Source organism: Aotus nancymaae, unplaced genomic scaffold (genome assembly GCF_030222135.1).
Source record: "Aotus nancymaae isolate 86718 unplaced genomic scaffold, 86718_ANA_hifiasm-v0.15.2.pri h1tg000108l, whole genome shotgun sequence".
NCBI classification, from domain to species: Eukaryota; Metazoa; Chordata; class Mammalia; order Primates; family Aotidae; genus Aotus; species Aotus nancymaae.
Window position 1 is genome coordinate 40,205,620 of NW_026988523.1, and position 14,411 is coordinate 40,220,030.

General features: G+C 62.1%; 9 non-coding genes across 9 annotated transcripts; 3 read left to right on the forward strand and 6 right to left on the reverse strand.

The window, feature by feature from the left end:
• Positions 1–4,134: 4,134 nt before the first annotated feature.
• TRNAE-CUC (transfer RNA glutamic acid (anticodon CUC)) lies at positions 4,135–4,206 on the reverse strand. Its single transcript has one exon. It is a non-coding gene; the product is annotated as a tRNA-Glu (tRNA).
• A 299-nt stretch (positions 4,207–4,505) lies between these two features.
• TRNAG-UCC (transfer RNA glycine (anticodon UCC)) lies at positions 4,506–4,577 on the reverse strand. The gene has a single exon. It is a non-coding gene; the product is annotated as a tRNA-Gly (tRNA).
• Positions 4,578–5,256: 679 nt separating this feature from the next.
• Positions 5,257–5,328, reverse strand: TRNAD-GUC (transfer RNA aspartic acid (anticodon GUC)). The gene has a single exon. It is a non-coding gene; the product is annotated as a tRNA-Asp (tRNA).
• A 578-nt stretch (positions 5,329–5,906) lies between these two features.
• On the forward strand, positions 5,907–5,989 carry TRNAL-CAG (transfer RNA leucine (anticodon CAG)). The gene has a single exon. It is a non-coding gene; the product is annotated as a tRNA-Leu (tRNA).
• A 1,589-nt stretch (positions 5,990–7,578) lies between these two features.
• On the forward strand, positions 7,579–7,649 carry TRNAG-GCC (transfer RNA glycine (anticodon GCC)). Its single transcript has one exon. It is a non-coding gene; the product is annotated as a tRNA-Gly (tRNA).
• Positions 7,650–12,046: 4,397 nt separating this feature from the next.
• Positions 12,047–12,118, reverse strand: TRNAE-CUC (transfer RNA glutamic acid (anticodon CUC)). The gene has a single exon. It is a non-coding gene; the product is annotated as a tRNA-Glu (tRNA).
• A 299-nt stretch (positions 12,119–12,417) lies between these two features.
• On the reverse strand, positions 12,418–12,489 carry TRNAG-UCC (transfer RNA glycine (anticodon UCC)). The gene has a single exon. It is a non-coding gene; the product is annotated as a tRNA-Gly (tRNA).
• A 679-nt stretch (positions 12,490–13,168) lies between these two features.
• On the reverse strand, positions 13,169–13,240 carry TRNAD-GUC (transfer RNA aspartic acid (anticodon GUC)). Its single transcript has one exon. It is a non-coding gene; the product is annotated as a tRNA-Asp (tRNA).
• Positions 13,241–13,818: 578 nt separating this feature from the next.
• TRNAL-CAG (transfer RNA leucine (anticodon CAG)) lies at positions 13,819–13,901 on the forward strand. The gene has a single exon. It is a non-coding gene; the product is annotated as a tRNA-Leu (tRNA).
• The last annotated feature ends 510 nt before the right edge of the window (positions 13,902–14,411 follow it).

The following is a 14,411-nucleotide window of genomic DNA, read 5'->3' on the forward strand; positions in this document are numbered from 1 at the left end:
GCCCTGCCACCGCCTCTGTCCCACGCACTTCACTTCAAGGAATGCCTCCAGGCAGCATGAGCTTGCGGTCGCTCGCCCCACTTCTCTTCACTTTTCACCACGACTACCCCTCTCTCTCTCTCTCTCTCTCTCTCTCTCTCTCTCTCTCCCCGCCCCCCCACGCCCCATCTCCTCTGACTCTCTCTCCACCGCTGGCTCCCCACATCTAGAAAATCATGCCATCGATGCCCTTCTGGTAGCGAGGAAGTCGCGACTTGGAGTAGAGAAACATCACGTTCCCCTGCACGGGGGTGGGGGAGCGGGTCACACGGTCCCAAATGCCACCCCACCACTAAACGCGTGGCACCTGCACAGCCTCCATTCACCGTGTTCCAGACATGGCACACTCTCTGTCCTTATGAGGCTCACGCGGCAACCCCACCGCCATCACGCCTCTCCCAACCTAACCCCCATCCACCACTTGAGTCCAGGATCCTGCCTTGCTGCTGTCGCTAGGACGTCTTTCCATCTTAGCCCCCAACACATACATGCCCGAGACGTGAATGTGCGTCCTGAAGGCGGCTTACTTATGTCTGCGGTCCAGGTGCATTCCCTACTCCTTTGGGACCTGGGACATGGTCCCCAGTCGCTCTGTCATGCTGTCTGTCCCACCCTTGGCTGCTTGCCCCTTCACCCCAGCCCCACTCCATACTCTGACCCCCTGGCCCAACAGCATCCGTCTCCCCCGACGGGGGTCCCCTTGACCACACCGACTTCATTCTTGCCCAGCCCAGAGCCCAGACAGACCAACCCACTGAAAATCTACCGCTCCTTCCAGCCTCCAGGCTCAGCCTTCCCTCCCTCAGCTCTATCTCCCCCCACCCAACATGTTCTTACACACACACACACACACACACACACACACACACACCCCAGCGCAGCCAACTCTCTCTCTGGCTGCCAGTGCCTCTCTCTCACACGACTCACATCCCCCAGTCCTGGTTTCCTTCAGGCTCTTCAGACACACGCCGGCTCCGCCACCACCTGGGATCCCTCAGACCGCACACGCCACCTGAGATGTGCCTCAACGCCCCAGGCATCGGCACAACCTCCGTGTGACTGGACCGCCTCGTTCCCAGACCTTGGCAGCCAGCCTGTGCACCACCCAGACACCCTGGACTCCTTCTCCTGCCTCCCAGTCCGCGGTCGGCATGCTTCTGTCCTTGCCTTGGTGTCGGCCCCTAGTCCCGTGCTGGGGTGGTTGCCAGCCACGGGAACGCACACCTTTGTCCGTCACTGTCACGCACTGACACACACCCACATCTCGCTGGGAAGCAAACTGGCCTCCCGTGGGGATGCCAAGGCTCTCTCTCCCCAACAGGGTCTGGTCTCTGCAGGCGATCCGACTTTGCCAATATCACCTGAATGTCAAGGGACAGGCTTGGGTGGTTGGTGACCTCTACTTTGCCCCCAAGGAAAGTTTTGGCAGGGAGTTGACTGAGCTCTGCCATTGACTTGGGGGATCGGCCAAGCTCCAAGGTCGATACCGCGCTGGACAGAGGCTGGGACAACTGGGCTGATCGGTGTGAAGGAGAGGATGGGAAGACATTCCACAGCAAATCTAGGCGCTGGGGATGTGCGCCATCTCCGTGTTTTCCTTGCCAGCTGGGGAGAAGTTAGAGAGCGTGGGTGAAGAAATGGGAAACCAACGTCCGCTACAAGTCTATCCTGAACCCCAACTTTCCACGTGCGCTTTGGTCAGCTTGGCTGCTGGGTTTTTCCCACCAGCTCCTGCATCTGCATGCTTCAACGCCCGTGGCCAGGTTGGTCTAACTAGTGGGACCTCTCAAGCGTCATCGTCACATCCAGAACAGGCGAGAAACTCAAACACGTCAACAGTGAGGGGGAGCATGTGTACACACACACACACAAAAACCTCCCCCCCAAAACACACACACCAACAGGCACCCGTCGGGCCACGCGCACGCCATCTGATCCCATTGGAACGTGGGCAGAGAACACACAGGAATGGCCCACCAACGGGTGTATGAAGAGAAAATGCTCAGCCTCGGCAATCTTCGGGGAAATGCCAATGGAAACCACGAGGAGCAGTCATCAACCCCGCTTAGGATGGCTGTCGTTAAACCCGCAGGGAAAATAACCCATCCCGACGAGGAGGTGGACAAAAGGGAAGAATCAGGCACCGTCGGTGGAAAGGTAAATAAGGACGGCCACCCTGAAAAGCAGCATGGAGATTTCTCCAAACGAAACACAGCAAACTGACAAACAAAGGAAACCGCACCTCCACCCTAGCCTTCCGTCTCCTCCAGCCCCTCCCACGCACACAACCACAGGTAGAGCTACGGCTGCCTCCGGCAATCCCACGGGTGGGTATTTATCCAAAGCACAAGGAAATCCGAATATCAGAGGGATACCCGCACCCCCATGTGTAATGCAGCGCTGTTCGCAATTGTAGAAACATCGAATCAACCTAAGAGTCCATCAGTTGGGAAATGGATTAAAGAAATGTGGCGGGGGGGGGTGAGGGCAGCAAATCCTAGTGCCATGTGTGTACCTATGCAACAATCTTGCATGTTCTTCACATGTACCCGAAAACCTAAAATTAAATGTATAATTTAATTTAAATGAATTAAATGAAAAAATGAATATATGTAACTAAAAGTATAATTGGATTGTTTGTGACATAAAGAATAAATGTTTGAGGGGATGGATATCCCATTTATTGATACAGGCATGCAATGCATGACAGTAATCATTATCGATGATTGGATAATGATATAAATAATGATTGGATAATCATATGCATGCCTGTATCAAAATATCTCATGCAACCCATAAATATATATACCTACTACGTATCCACAAAAATTAAAAAAATAAATAAATAATTTAAAAACCTACAAAGAAAAATAAAAGAAAATAAAGAAACGTGGCATCTAAACAGCAGGGAATACTACTTGGCCTTGAAACAGAACGAATCCTCTCCTTTGCAGCAACACAGATGGAGCTGGAGGTCACGATGCAACGTCAAGTGAGCCGGGAAGAGAAAGACAGAGATGGCAGGTCCTTACTCCTACCGTGGGAGCTCAAAAAGTCCACCTCGTGGAGGTAGAGCATAGAACGATAGGAACCAGGGGCCGGAGAGGGCGTGTGGGAGACTGGGGTGAAGAGAGGTTGGAGGAAAGGGGTACGAGCCTGTGGTTCGATGGAAGGAATACGTTCTAATGTTCCATCGCAGCGTAGGGCGACTATAGCTAACGGCGATGTATGAGTGTGTGTTTCCAAAGGGCTGGAAGACAGCGCCTGTGATGTTCCCAACAGGGAGAGCTGATAGATACCGACGGGACGGATGCCCTACATGCCCTCAGTTGATCATCCATCACTCCACAATCTACACGTGTTCCCACATATCACAGGAATCCCAACGATAACCCATCCGCACGAAGAAAATCATAATCGTGCTGAAAGAGGGATTGTCACAGCTCTGCCTCCCCGGCGCCATGGCCCGTGGTCTGAGCTCAAGATTCACTGCCATCCTTATCAAAGCCGCTCATGCGCGTGGAGCCCAATCAGGGACTCCGGCCCGCTCAGGGCCTGGCAGGCCGTGGCAAAGCCAGTGCGCTGGCTGGCATGAGTGGCCGTTGCAGGTGGTCCAACCCTGAGGTGCAGATCCCCTGCGGTTGACAGAGAAGTGGCCCGTCAGCACCCCCGCAATCCCCCCCGGGCTTGGATTGGCAGAAGCCTTGCTGCTAGAGAGTCCTGGCCCATTCCGTGGCAAGATGCCACTGAGAGTGTGTGGTGCCGGTGGTGGTGGCGGCGGCGACGGCGGCGGCGGCGGGTCTCCTGGCGACCACGGGAGGAGAAAGCCTGTCCTGGCCAGTGGGCTTTGCCACCGAGGCAGAATGGGAGCGAGGCCAGCACCCGACAAGGAAGAGCTGTGAAGCTGATGTGGCGCAGGTGGCGTCAGGGAAGCCAAAAGGACAAATGGGTGGAGGCAGGCGGGGAGGCTTCTGGCCTCATTGGAGGCGGCCGGGGTTTGTGGCTGGGGCGAGGGAGAAATGATCCAGGCTGGTGGCCGAAACCGGAGGAGTGAAGGCGCCGGGCAGTTGCCAGGCGGAGCCAAAGAAGGAAGACTTCCCTGACCGGGAATCGAACCCGGGCCGCGGCGGTGAGAGCGCCGAATCCTAACCACTAGACCACCAGGGAGGTTCGGCCGCCTGTCCAGGCTTGCGCCTCCTGGCCCCAGTGCCTATGGCCCCAGCACTGGGCGCTACCTTGGCACCTGTCCCCTGCTTGGGTTTAAAACAAACACCCACCGCCAGCCCCCGCCGACGCCGACGCTGCGCCCGCGGCAACCCGCCTGCCCCAGCAGCTCTGGTCCTGTTCGCAGCCCACCCTCCAAACGCCACCACCTCCTTCCCCGGGCGCACACGCGTGCAGCCAGAGGCTAAGCCTGGACACGACGCGGGCTCCGCGGCGCGATACCCCTGCAAAAGGTGGGCTGCTGCGTTGGCCGGGAATCGAACCCGGGTCAACTGCTTGGAAGGCAGCTATGCTCACCACTATACCACCAACGCCGCACGGCACGGGCAGCCACGCCACGCCGGCCCGGGGCTCCCACGAGCGAGCGCGCCTCATGAGGCCGGCGCAGCCCGGCTGGACGCTGCGTCCCTCTGTCTGTCCGTCCGTCTGTCCGTCCGTCCGTCCGTCCGTCCGTCCGTCCGACCGCCCGGCCGCTGCCCTCCGCGTTGCCACAGCGCCGCCTAAGGCTGCCCCGCGCCCCTCCGGAGCGTGGCTGCTCGGGTCGGACCCCCTGCCTGCCTGCCTGCCACTGGGGGCGCTCTCTCTCCCTCGCCGCCCGGGGCCGCCAGAGCCCTTCTCCACCAGGTGCCCGGCGGGGCCACAGCCGCTGCGCGCCCACAGGGTCCTCACTCCTCCGCCTCCCACCGGGCCGCGGGCCCCGGGCCCCGTGCGAGGCAGGGAGCCTCTTCCGACAGCCACTTTGGGCCGGCCGCTCGTTGGGCGCCGTGGGGGCGAGAGGAGGTCGCCACCGTGTGGCGACTAAGCGGCCGGCGACAAGAAAAGGCAAGAGGTGCGGGGGGCCACGGGGGCTCAGGGGGCAAAGGGGACCACGGGGTGCAAGGGGCCAGGCTGTCCGGGCCCGAGCTGGCGCCCTGCGGCTAGCTGGGGGGCGGAGGGAGGATAGGGTGGGCACAAAGGCTGGGTCCGAGGCGGCGGCCCAAAAAGGACTGCTGCCTCCCCGTCGGGGAATCGAACCCCGGTCTCCCGCGTGACAGGCGGGGATACTCACCACTATACTAACGAGGACGACGGCGACAGCCGCCGGGACGCCACACCCCACTCCGACCGCGGACACCGAGCCCTGCCTTGATCCCCTCCGCCGACCGACCGCAGGGGCCCGCCCGGCACGTGCCCGCCCGCTGTCCGACACCCGACACCCGTCACCGGTGGCGCGACCTAACCCGACACCCAACAAAGCACCCTGCGATCCCACCCGGATCCAGACCGGGACCCCGACAGCTACCCGAGTGGCGTCGAACCTCCCCGCGCGCCCTGTCTGCTGTCTCCAACGCGGGGATCGCGACAGGAGGAAGAGGCGAGGGCGAAACCGCCAGGCCGCTGCTCCCAGAACGTGGTGGGCGCGCGCCCTGCGGGGGTCCCGCCGGCGGAGGCCCGGGGGCGGGGGCGGGGGCGTGCAGGGGCGGCCGGCACCCCGCGGACCGTTTGGGTCCGGGGTAGGGACGCCGGGGCGTCCGCGCCAGAGCCAGCCGGTTGCGTTCACTCGGCGCCCGCTCCGCCCGCGCGGTCCGTCGGTTGCGCACCGAACGCACCGGCCAACGGCGCCGGCTCCCAGGCACGCGAACGGGGACGCGCCACGGCGCGCCGTCAGGATGGCCGAGCGGTCTAAGGCGCTGCGTTCAGGTCGCAGTCTCCCCTGGAGGCGTGGGTTCGAATCCCACTCCTGACAAGCGGACCTTTTGGCCCGCCCACCGCAACCCCGGACCACCTCGCCTCGGCTGCCGCCTTGAGCCCTTGCCCGCGCTCCAAAACTCCAGCCCGCTTCAAGCAAGCCTCCGAAGCGCAGCCGCTTCTCAGGCACGTCCGTTCTTCCTGCCTGCCCACCCACCCATCGGCAGTCACGGAAACAGCCCAGGACTGTGCGCCAGCGCTCCGGACCCTCTACCAATTGCCCTTCCGGCAGACGCGCTCCCCACCCCGTCACGCGCCCTCTTACCAGGTCCAAACACACCGAGCGACCGCGAACGCCCTCCTGGCTCTTCCCTGCAGGTTTCCTCCGTCGGCCTTCTCCTCAATCGCCCTAACAGACACAGGCCTGATTCTCTCGCCTTCCTCCTTTTCCCTCCTTCCTCCCGCCGCCCAGCGCCCACCGCCCAGCGCCCACCGCCCACCGCTCACCGCCCTCGACCCGCCGCCTTGAATCGCCGCTGCGCTGCCCAGAGGCGTCCGGAGTGCACCGCCCGCCCGTTTGCACCCTCCAACTTCTGCCCGCTGAGCAGCAGCGACTCGCTCGTGGAGCCCCGCGCACTTCTGCAACCAGAGGCGCGCCATCCAACATCCTGTCCTCGCCTCCAACCCCTCGGCCCCCGCCTGCCCATTCCATTCTCCTGACACCCTACCCAGGTCGCCGATCCCACCGCGCTAACTGTGCTCCCTTCCCTGTGGGGCCCTAACTGCTAACACCTGCCTGCAGGCGGTCCTCCTGCAGCCCGCACGCCTGCGGGCCAGCGGCGGCGGGATCCCTGCACACTCGCCTGGCAGGCGAGCCCAAACCCGGAAACATAGCCCATGAGGAATCCCGGTGGAAGCTTTAGATCCCGCCCACCGGCCCACAGAGGCCAGGCCCCGCGGGGACCAGCTCTGTGCCACACCGCATTTCCACGTGGGAAACCGCGACCTGGGCCGTCCCAGCCACACCCAGCGCGCCTTCTCCCGGCTCAGCAGCTGCGGCTCTGCCAAAGCGCTCATCTGCTGCTTTGTGGCGCTCAGGCCTCCCTACCGGCCCATCGGGGTCCCGCACCATGTATCAGCCAGTGCGGGGGTGGGGGGCCTGTTCAGAGCGCAGAAGCGAGGCTCTCACGGACTTGGTCGGCGTTTCTGAGCCACACGCAGCGGCTGCGAGACCCGTGACCTTTCAGCGCCCCCTCTCGCTGACACCCCCACCCCCCCACCCCGGCGGAGGGCCAGCCCGGCGGGAAAAGGACTTTGGGTCTGGGCCGGGGATCCGCGCTCAGCAAGGCCCGCCACAGCGCACCTGCCCACCTGAGCCATCGGGCGCGGGCCAGGGCTGGTCTTCTTCCTGGCAACCCTGGCGGCAGGGAAAGTGCAAGATGGGTCGACTTGGCCTCTCTCCTTCCGCCTGTTTCGCCCATGGCCCCTCGACGTGACGTGACGGGAGCCTCCCCTTCTGCTCGCCCCATAGGGCCAGCCTCTCGTGGACGCTACAGCGGGGCACACGCCCGCGGCACGGTGTGACCAGTGAAGGGCGGCTGATGGCGAGCGCCCCTGTGCCAGCTACCGTCGGCGCCTTTCATCGGTGCATGGGTGGTTCAGTGGTAGAATTCTCGCCTGCCACGCGGGAGGCCCGGGTTCGATTCCCGGCCCATGCAGTGCGACGTCCCATTTTGGTGCTGCAGCACCGACGTATAGCTGCGCTCCCCTCTGCCGCCTGCTCACACTCGGGGCGCTAGAGCGTGTCCTGCCCCGGCCCTGCTTCCACGCGGGATCCGCCTCTGCCCACTCCCCGGACCTTCTCTGGACTAATGGATGACGCCACCACGCCCTACACCACCTCCATAACGACACCCCCTCCGAACCCAAGAGTGCGCCAGAAACCAGCCTTTGGCAGCCTCCTGGTCCCGTTTCTCTTCACTGCCCTGCCACCGCCTCTGTCCCACGCACTTCACTTCAAGGAATGCCTCCAGGCAGCATGAGCTTGCGGTCGCTCGCCCCACTTCTCTTCACTTTTCACCACGACTACCCCTCTCTCTCTCTCTCTCTCTCTCTCTCTCTCTCTCTCTCCCCCCCCCCCACGCCCCATCTCCTCTGACTCTCTCTCCACCGCTGGCTCCCCACGTCTAGAAAATCATGCCATCGATGCCCTTCTGGTAGCGAGGAAGTCGCGACTTGGAGTAGAGAAACATCACGTTCCCCTGCACGGGGGTGGGGGAGCGGGTCACACGGTCCCAAATGCCACCCCACCACTAAACGCGTGGCACCTGCACAGCCTCCATTCACCGTGTTCCAGACATGGCACACTCTCTGTCCTTATGAGGCTCACGCGGCAACCCCACCGCCATCACGCCTCTCCCAACCTAACCCCCATCCACCACTTGAGTCCAGGATCCTGCCTTGCTGCTGTCGCTAGGACGTCTTTCCATCTTAGCCCCCGACACATACATGCCCGAGACGTGAATGTGCGTCCTGAAGGCGGCTTACTTATGTCTGCGGTCCAGGTGCATTCCCTACTCCTTTGGGACCTGGGACATGGTCCCCAGTCGCTCTGTCATGCTGTCTGTCCCACCCTTGGCTGCTTGCCCCTTCACCCCAGCCCCACTCCATACTCTGACCCCCTGGCCCAACAGCATCCGTCTCCCCCGACGGGGGTCCCCTTGACCACACCGACTTCATTCTTGCCCAGCCCAGAGCCCAGACAGACCAACCCACTGAAAATCTACCGCTCCTTCCAGCCTCCAGGCTCAGCCTTCCCTCCCTCAGCTCTATCTCCCCCCACCCAACATGTTCTTACACACACACACACACACACACACACACACACACCCCAGCGCAGCCAACTCTCTCTCTGGCTGCCAGTGCCTCTCTCTCACACGACTCACATCCCCCAGTCCTGGTTTCCTTCAGGCTCTTCAGACACACGCCGGCTCCGCCACCACCTGGGATCCCTCAGACCGCACACGCCACCTGAGATGTGCCTCAACGCCCCAGGCATCGGCACAACCTCCGTGTGACTGGACCGCCTCGTTCCCAGACCTTGGCAGCCAGCCTGTGCACCACCCAGACACCCTGGACTCCTTCTCCTGCCTCCCAGTCCGCAGTCGGCATGCTTCTGTCCTTGCCTTGGTGTCGGCCCCTAGTCCCGTGCTGGGGTGGTTGCCAGCCACGGGAACGCACACCTTTGTCCGTCACTGTCACGCACTGACACACACCCACATCTCGCTGGGAAGCAAGCTGGCCTCCCGTGGGGATGCCAAGGCTCTCTCTCCCCAACAGGGTCTGGTCTCTGCAGGCGATCCGACTTTGCCAATATCACCTGAATGTCAAGGGACAGGCTTGGGCGGTTGGTGACCTCTACTTTGCCCCCAAGGAAAGTTTTGGCAGGGAGTTGACTGAGCTCTGCCATTGACTTGGGGGATCGGCCAAGCTCCAAGGTCGATACCGCGCTGGACAGAGGCTGGGACAACTGGGCTGATCGGTGTGAAGGAGAGGATGGGAAGACATTCCACAGCAAATCTAGGCGCTGGGGATGTGCGCCATCTCCGTGTTTTCCTTGCCAGCTGGGGAGAAGTTAGAGAGCGTGGGTGAAGAAATGGGAAACCAACGTCCGCTACAAGTCTATCCTGAACCCCAACTTTCCACGTGCGCTTTGGTCAGCTTGGCTGCTGGGTTTTTCCCACCAGCTCCTGCATCTGCATGCTTCAACGCCCGTGGCCAGGTTGGTCTAACTAGTGGGACCTCTCAAGCGTCATCGTCACATCCAGAACAGGCGAGAAACTCAAACACGTCAACAGTGAGGGGGAGCATGTGTACACACACACACACACAAAAACCTCCCCCCCAAAACACACACACCAACAGGCACCCATCGGGCCACGCGCACGCCATCTGATCCCATTGGAACGTGGGCAGAGAACACACAGGAATGGCCCACCAACGGGTGTATGAAGAGAAAATGCTCAGCCTCGGCAATCTTCGGGGAAATGCCAATGGAAACCACAAGGAGCAGTCATCAACCCCGCTTAGGATGGCTGTCGTTAAACCCGCAGGGAAAATAACCCATCCCGACGAGGAGGTGGACAAAAGGGAAGAATCAGGCACCGTCGGTGGAAAGGTAAATAAGGACGGCCACCCTGAAAAGCAGCATGGAGATTTCTCCAAACGAAACACAGCAAACTGACAAACAAAGGAAACCGCACCTCCACCCTAGCCTTCCGTCTCCTCCAGCCCCTCCCACGCACACAACCACAGGTAGAGCTACGGCTGCCTCCGGCAATCCCACGGGTGGGTATTTATCCAAAGCACAAGGAAATCCGAATATCAGAGGGATACCCGCACCCCCATGTGTAATGCAGCGCTGTTCGCAATTGTAGAAACATCGAATCAACCTAAGAGTCCATCAGTTGGGAAATGGATTAAAGAAATGTGGCGGGGGGGGGTGAGGGCAGCAAATCCTAGTGCCATGTGTGTACCTATGCAACAATCTTGCATGTTCTTCACATGTACCCGAAAACCTAAAATTAAATGTATAATTTAATTTAAATGAATTAAATGAAAAAATGAATATATGTAACTAAAAGTATAATTGGATTGTTTGTGACATAAAGAATAAATGTTTGAGGGGATGGATATCCCATTTATTGATACAGGCATGCAATGCATGACAGTAATCATTATCGATGATTGGATAATGATATAAATAATGATTGGATAATCATATGCATGCCTGTATCAAAATATCTCATGCAACCCATAAATATATATACCTACTACGTATCCACAAAAATTAAAAAAATAAATAAATAATTTAAAAACCTACAAAGAAAAATAAAAGAAAATAAAGAAACGTGGCATCTAAACAGCAGGGAATACTACTTGGCCTTGAAACAGAACGAATCCTCTCCTTTGCAGCAACACAGATGGAGCTGGAGGTCACGATGCAACGTCAAGTGAGCCGGGAAGAGAAAGACAGAGATGGCAGGTCCTTACTCCTACCGTGGGAGCTCAAAAAGTCCACCTCGTGGAGGTAGAGCATAGAACGATAGGAACCAGGGGCCGGAGAGGGCGTGTGGGAGACTGGGGTGAAGAGAGGTTGGAGGAAAGGGGTACGAGCCTGTGGTTCGATGGAAGGAATACGTTCTAATGTTCCATCGCAGCGTAGGGCGACTATAGCTAACGGCGATGTATGAGTGTGTGTTTCCAAAGGGCTGGAAGACAGCGCCTGTGATGTTCCCAACAGGGAGAGCTGATAGATACCGACGGGACGGATGCCCTACATGCCCTCAGTTGATCATCCATCACTCCACAATCTACACGTGTTCCCACATATCACAGGAATCCCAACGATAACCCATCCGCACGAAGAAAATCATAATCGTGCTGAAAGAGGGATTGTCACAGCTCTGCCTCCCCGGCGCCATGGCCCGTGGTCTGAGCTCAAGATTCACTGCCATCCTTATCAAAGCCGCTCATGCGCGTGGAGCCCAATCAGGGACTCCGGCCCGCTCAGGGCCTGGCAGGCCGTGGCAAAGCCAGTGCGCTGGCTGGCATGAGTGGCCGTTGCAGGTGGTCCAACCCTGAGGTGCAGATCCCCTGCGGTTGACAGAGAAGTGGCCCGTCAGCACCCCCGCAATCCCCCCCGGGCTTGGATTGGCAGAAGCCTTGCTGCTAGAGAGTCCTGGCCCATTCCGTGGCAAGATGCCACTGAGAGTGTGTGGTGCCGGTGGTGGTGGCGGCGGCGACGGCGGCGGCGGCGGGTCTCCTGGCGACCACGGGAGGAGAAAGCCTGTCCTGGCCAGTGGGCTTTGCCACCGAGGCAGAATGGGAGCGAGGCCAGCACCCGACAAGGAAGAGCTGTGAAGCTGATGTGGCGCAGGTGGCGTCAGGGAAGCCAAAAGGACAAATGGGTGGAGGCAGGCGGGGAGGCTTCTGGCCTCATTGGAGGCGGCCGGGGTTTGTGGCTGGGGCGAGGGAGAAATGATCCAGGCTGGTGGCCGAAACCGGAGGAGTGAAGGCGCCGGGCAGTTGCCAGGCGGAGCCAAAGAAGGAAGACTTCCCTGACCGGGAATCGAACCCGGGCCGCGGCGGTGAGAGCGCCGAATCCTAACCACTAGACCACCAGGGAGGTTCGGCCGCCTGTCCAGGCTTGCGCCTCCTGGCCCCAGTGCCTATGGCCCCAGCACTGGGCGCTACCTTGGCACCTGTCCCCTGCTTGGGTTTAAAACAAACACCCACCGCCAGCCCCCGCCGACGCCGACGCTGCGCCCGCGGCAACCCGCCTGCCCCAGCAGCTCTGGTCCTGTTCGCAGCCCACCCTCCAAACGCCACCACCTCCTTCCCCGGGCGCACACGCGTGCAGCCAGAGGCTAAGCCTGGACACGACGCGGGCTCCGCGGCGCGATACCCCTGCAAAAGGTGGGCTGCTGCGTTGGCCGGGAATCGAACCCGGGTCAACTGCTTGGAAGGCAGCTATGCTCACCACTATACCACCAACGCCGCACGGCACGGGCAGCCACGCCACGCCGGCCCGGGGCTCCCACGAGCGAGCGCGCCTCATGAGGCCGGCGCAGCCCGGCTGGACGCTGCGTCCCTCTGTCTGTCCGTCCGTCTGTCCGTCCGTCCGTCCGTCCGTCCGTCCGTCCGACCGCCCGGCCGCCGCCCTCCGCGTTGCCGCAGCGCCGCCTAAGGCTGCCCCGCGCCCCTCCGGAGCGTGGCTGCTCGGGTCGGACCCCCTGCCTGCCTGCCTGCCACTGGGGGCGCTCTCTCTCCCTCGCCGCCCGGGGCCGCCAGAGCCCTTCTCCACCAGGTGCCCGGCGGGGCCACAGCCGCTGCGCGCCCACAGGGTCCTCACTCCTCCGCCTCCCACCGGGCCGCGGGCCCCGGGCCCCGTGCGAGGCAGGGAGCCTCTTCCGACAGCCACTTTGGGCCGGCCGCTCGTTGGGCGCCGTGGGGGCGAGAGGAGGTCGCCACCGTGTGGCGACTAAGCGGCCGGCGACAAGAAAAGGCAAGAGGTGCGGGGGGCCACGGGGGCTCAGGGGGCAAAGGGGACCACGGGGTGCAAGGGGCCAGGCTGTCCGGGCCCGAGCTGGCGCCCTGCGGCTAGCTGGGGGGCGGAGGGAGGATAGGGTGGGCACAAAGGCTGGGTCCGAGGCGGCGGCCCAAAAAGGACTGCTGCCTCCCCGTCGGGGAATCGAACCCCGGTCTCCCGCGTGACAGGCGGGGATACTCACCACTATACTAACGAGGACGACGGCGACAGCCGCCGGGACGCCACACCCCACTCCGACCGCGGACACCGAGCCCTGCCTTGATCCCCTCCGCCGACCGACCGCAGGGGCCCGCCCGGCACGTGCCCGCCCGCTGTCCGACACCCGACACCCGTCACCGGTGGCGCGACCTAACCCGACACCCAACAAAGCACCCTGCGATCCCACCCGGATCCAGACCGGGACCCCGACAGCTACCCGAGTGGCGTCGAACCTCCCCGCGCGCCCTGTCTGCTGTCTCCAACGCGGGGATCGCGACAGGAGGAAGAGGCGAGGGCGAAACCGCCAGGCCGCTGCTCCCAGAACGTGGTGGGCGCGCGCCCTGCGGGGGTCCCGCCGGCGGAGGCCCGGGGGCGGGGGCGGGGGCGTGCAGGGGCGGCCGGCACCCCGCGGACCGTTTGGGTCCGGGGTAGGGACGCCGGGGCGTCCGCGCCAGAGCCAGCCGGTTGCGTTCACTCGGCGCCCGCTCCGCCCGCGCGGTCCGTCGGTTGCGCACCGAACGCACCGGCCAACGGCGCCGGCTCCCAGGCACGCGAACGGGGACGCGCCACGGCGCGCCGTCAGGATGGCCGAGCGGTCTAAGGCGCTGCGTTCAGGTCGCAGTCTCCCCTGGAGGCGTGGGTTCGAATCCCACTCCTGACAAGCGGACCTTTTGGCCCGCCCACCGCAACCCCGGACCACCTCGCCTCGGCTGCCGCCTTGAGCCCTTGCCCGCGCTCCAAAACTCCAGCCCGCTTCAAGCAAGCCTCCGAAGCGCAGCCGCTTCTCAGGCACGTCCGTTCTTCCTGCCTGCCCACCCACCCATCGGCAGTCACGGAAACAGCCCAGGACTGTGCGCCAGCGCTCCGGACCCTCTACCAATTGCCCTTCCGGCAGACGCGCTCCCCACCCCGTCACGCGCCCTCTTACCAGGTCCAAACACACCGAGCGACCGCGAACGCCCTCCTGGCTCTTCCCTGCAGGTTTCCTCCGTCGGCCTTCTCCTCAATCGCCCTAACAGACACAGGCCTGATTCTCTCGCCTTCCTCCTTTTCCCTCCTTCCTCCCGCCGCCCAGCGCCCACCGCCCAGCGCCCACCGCCCACCGCTCACCGCCCTCGACCCGCCGCCTTGAATCGCCGCTGCGCTGCCCAGAGGCGTCCGGAGTGCACCG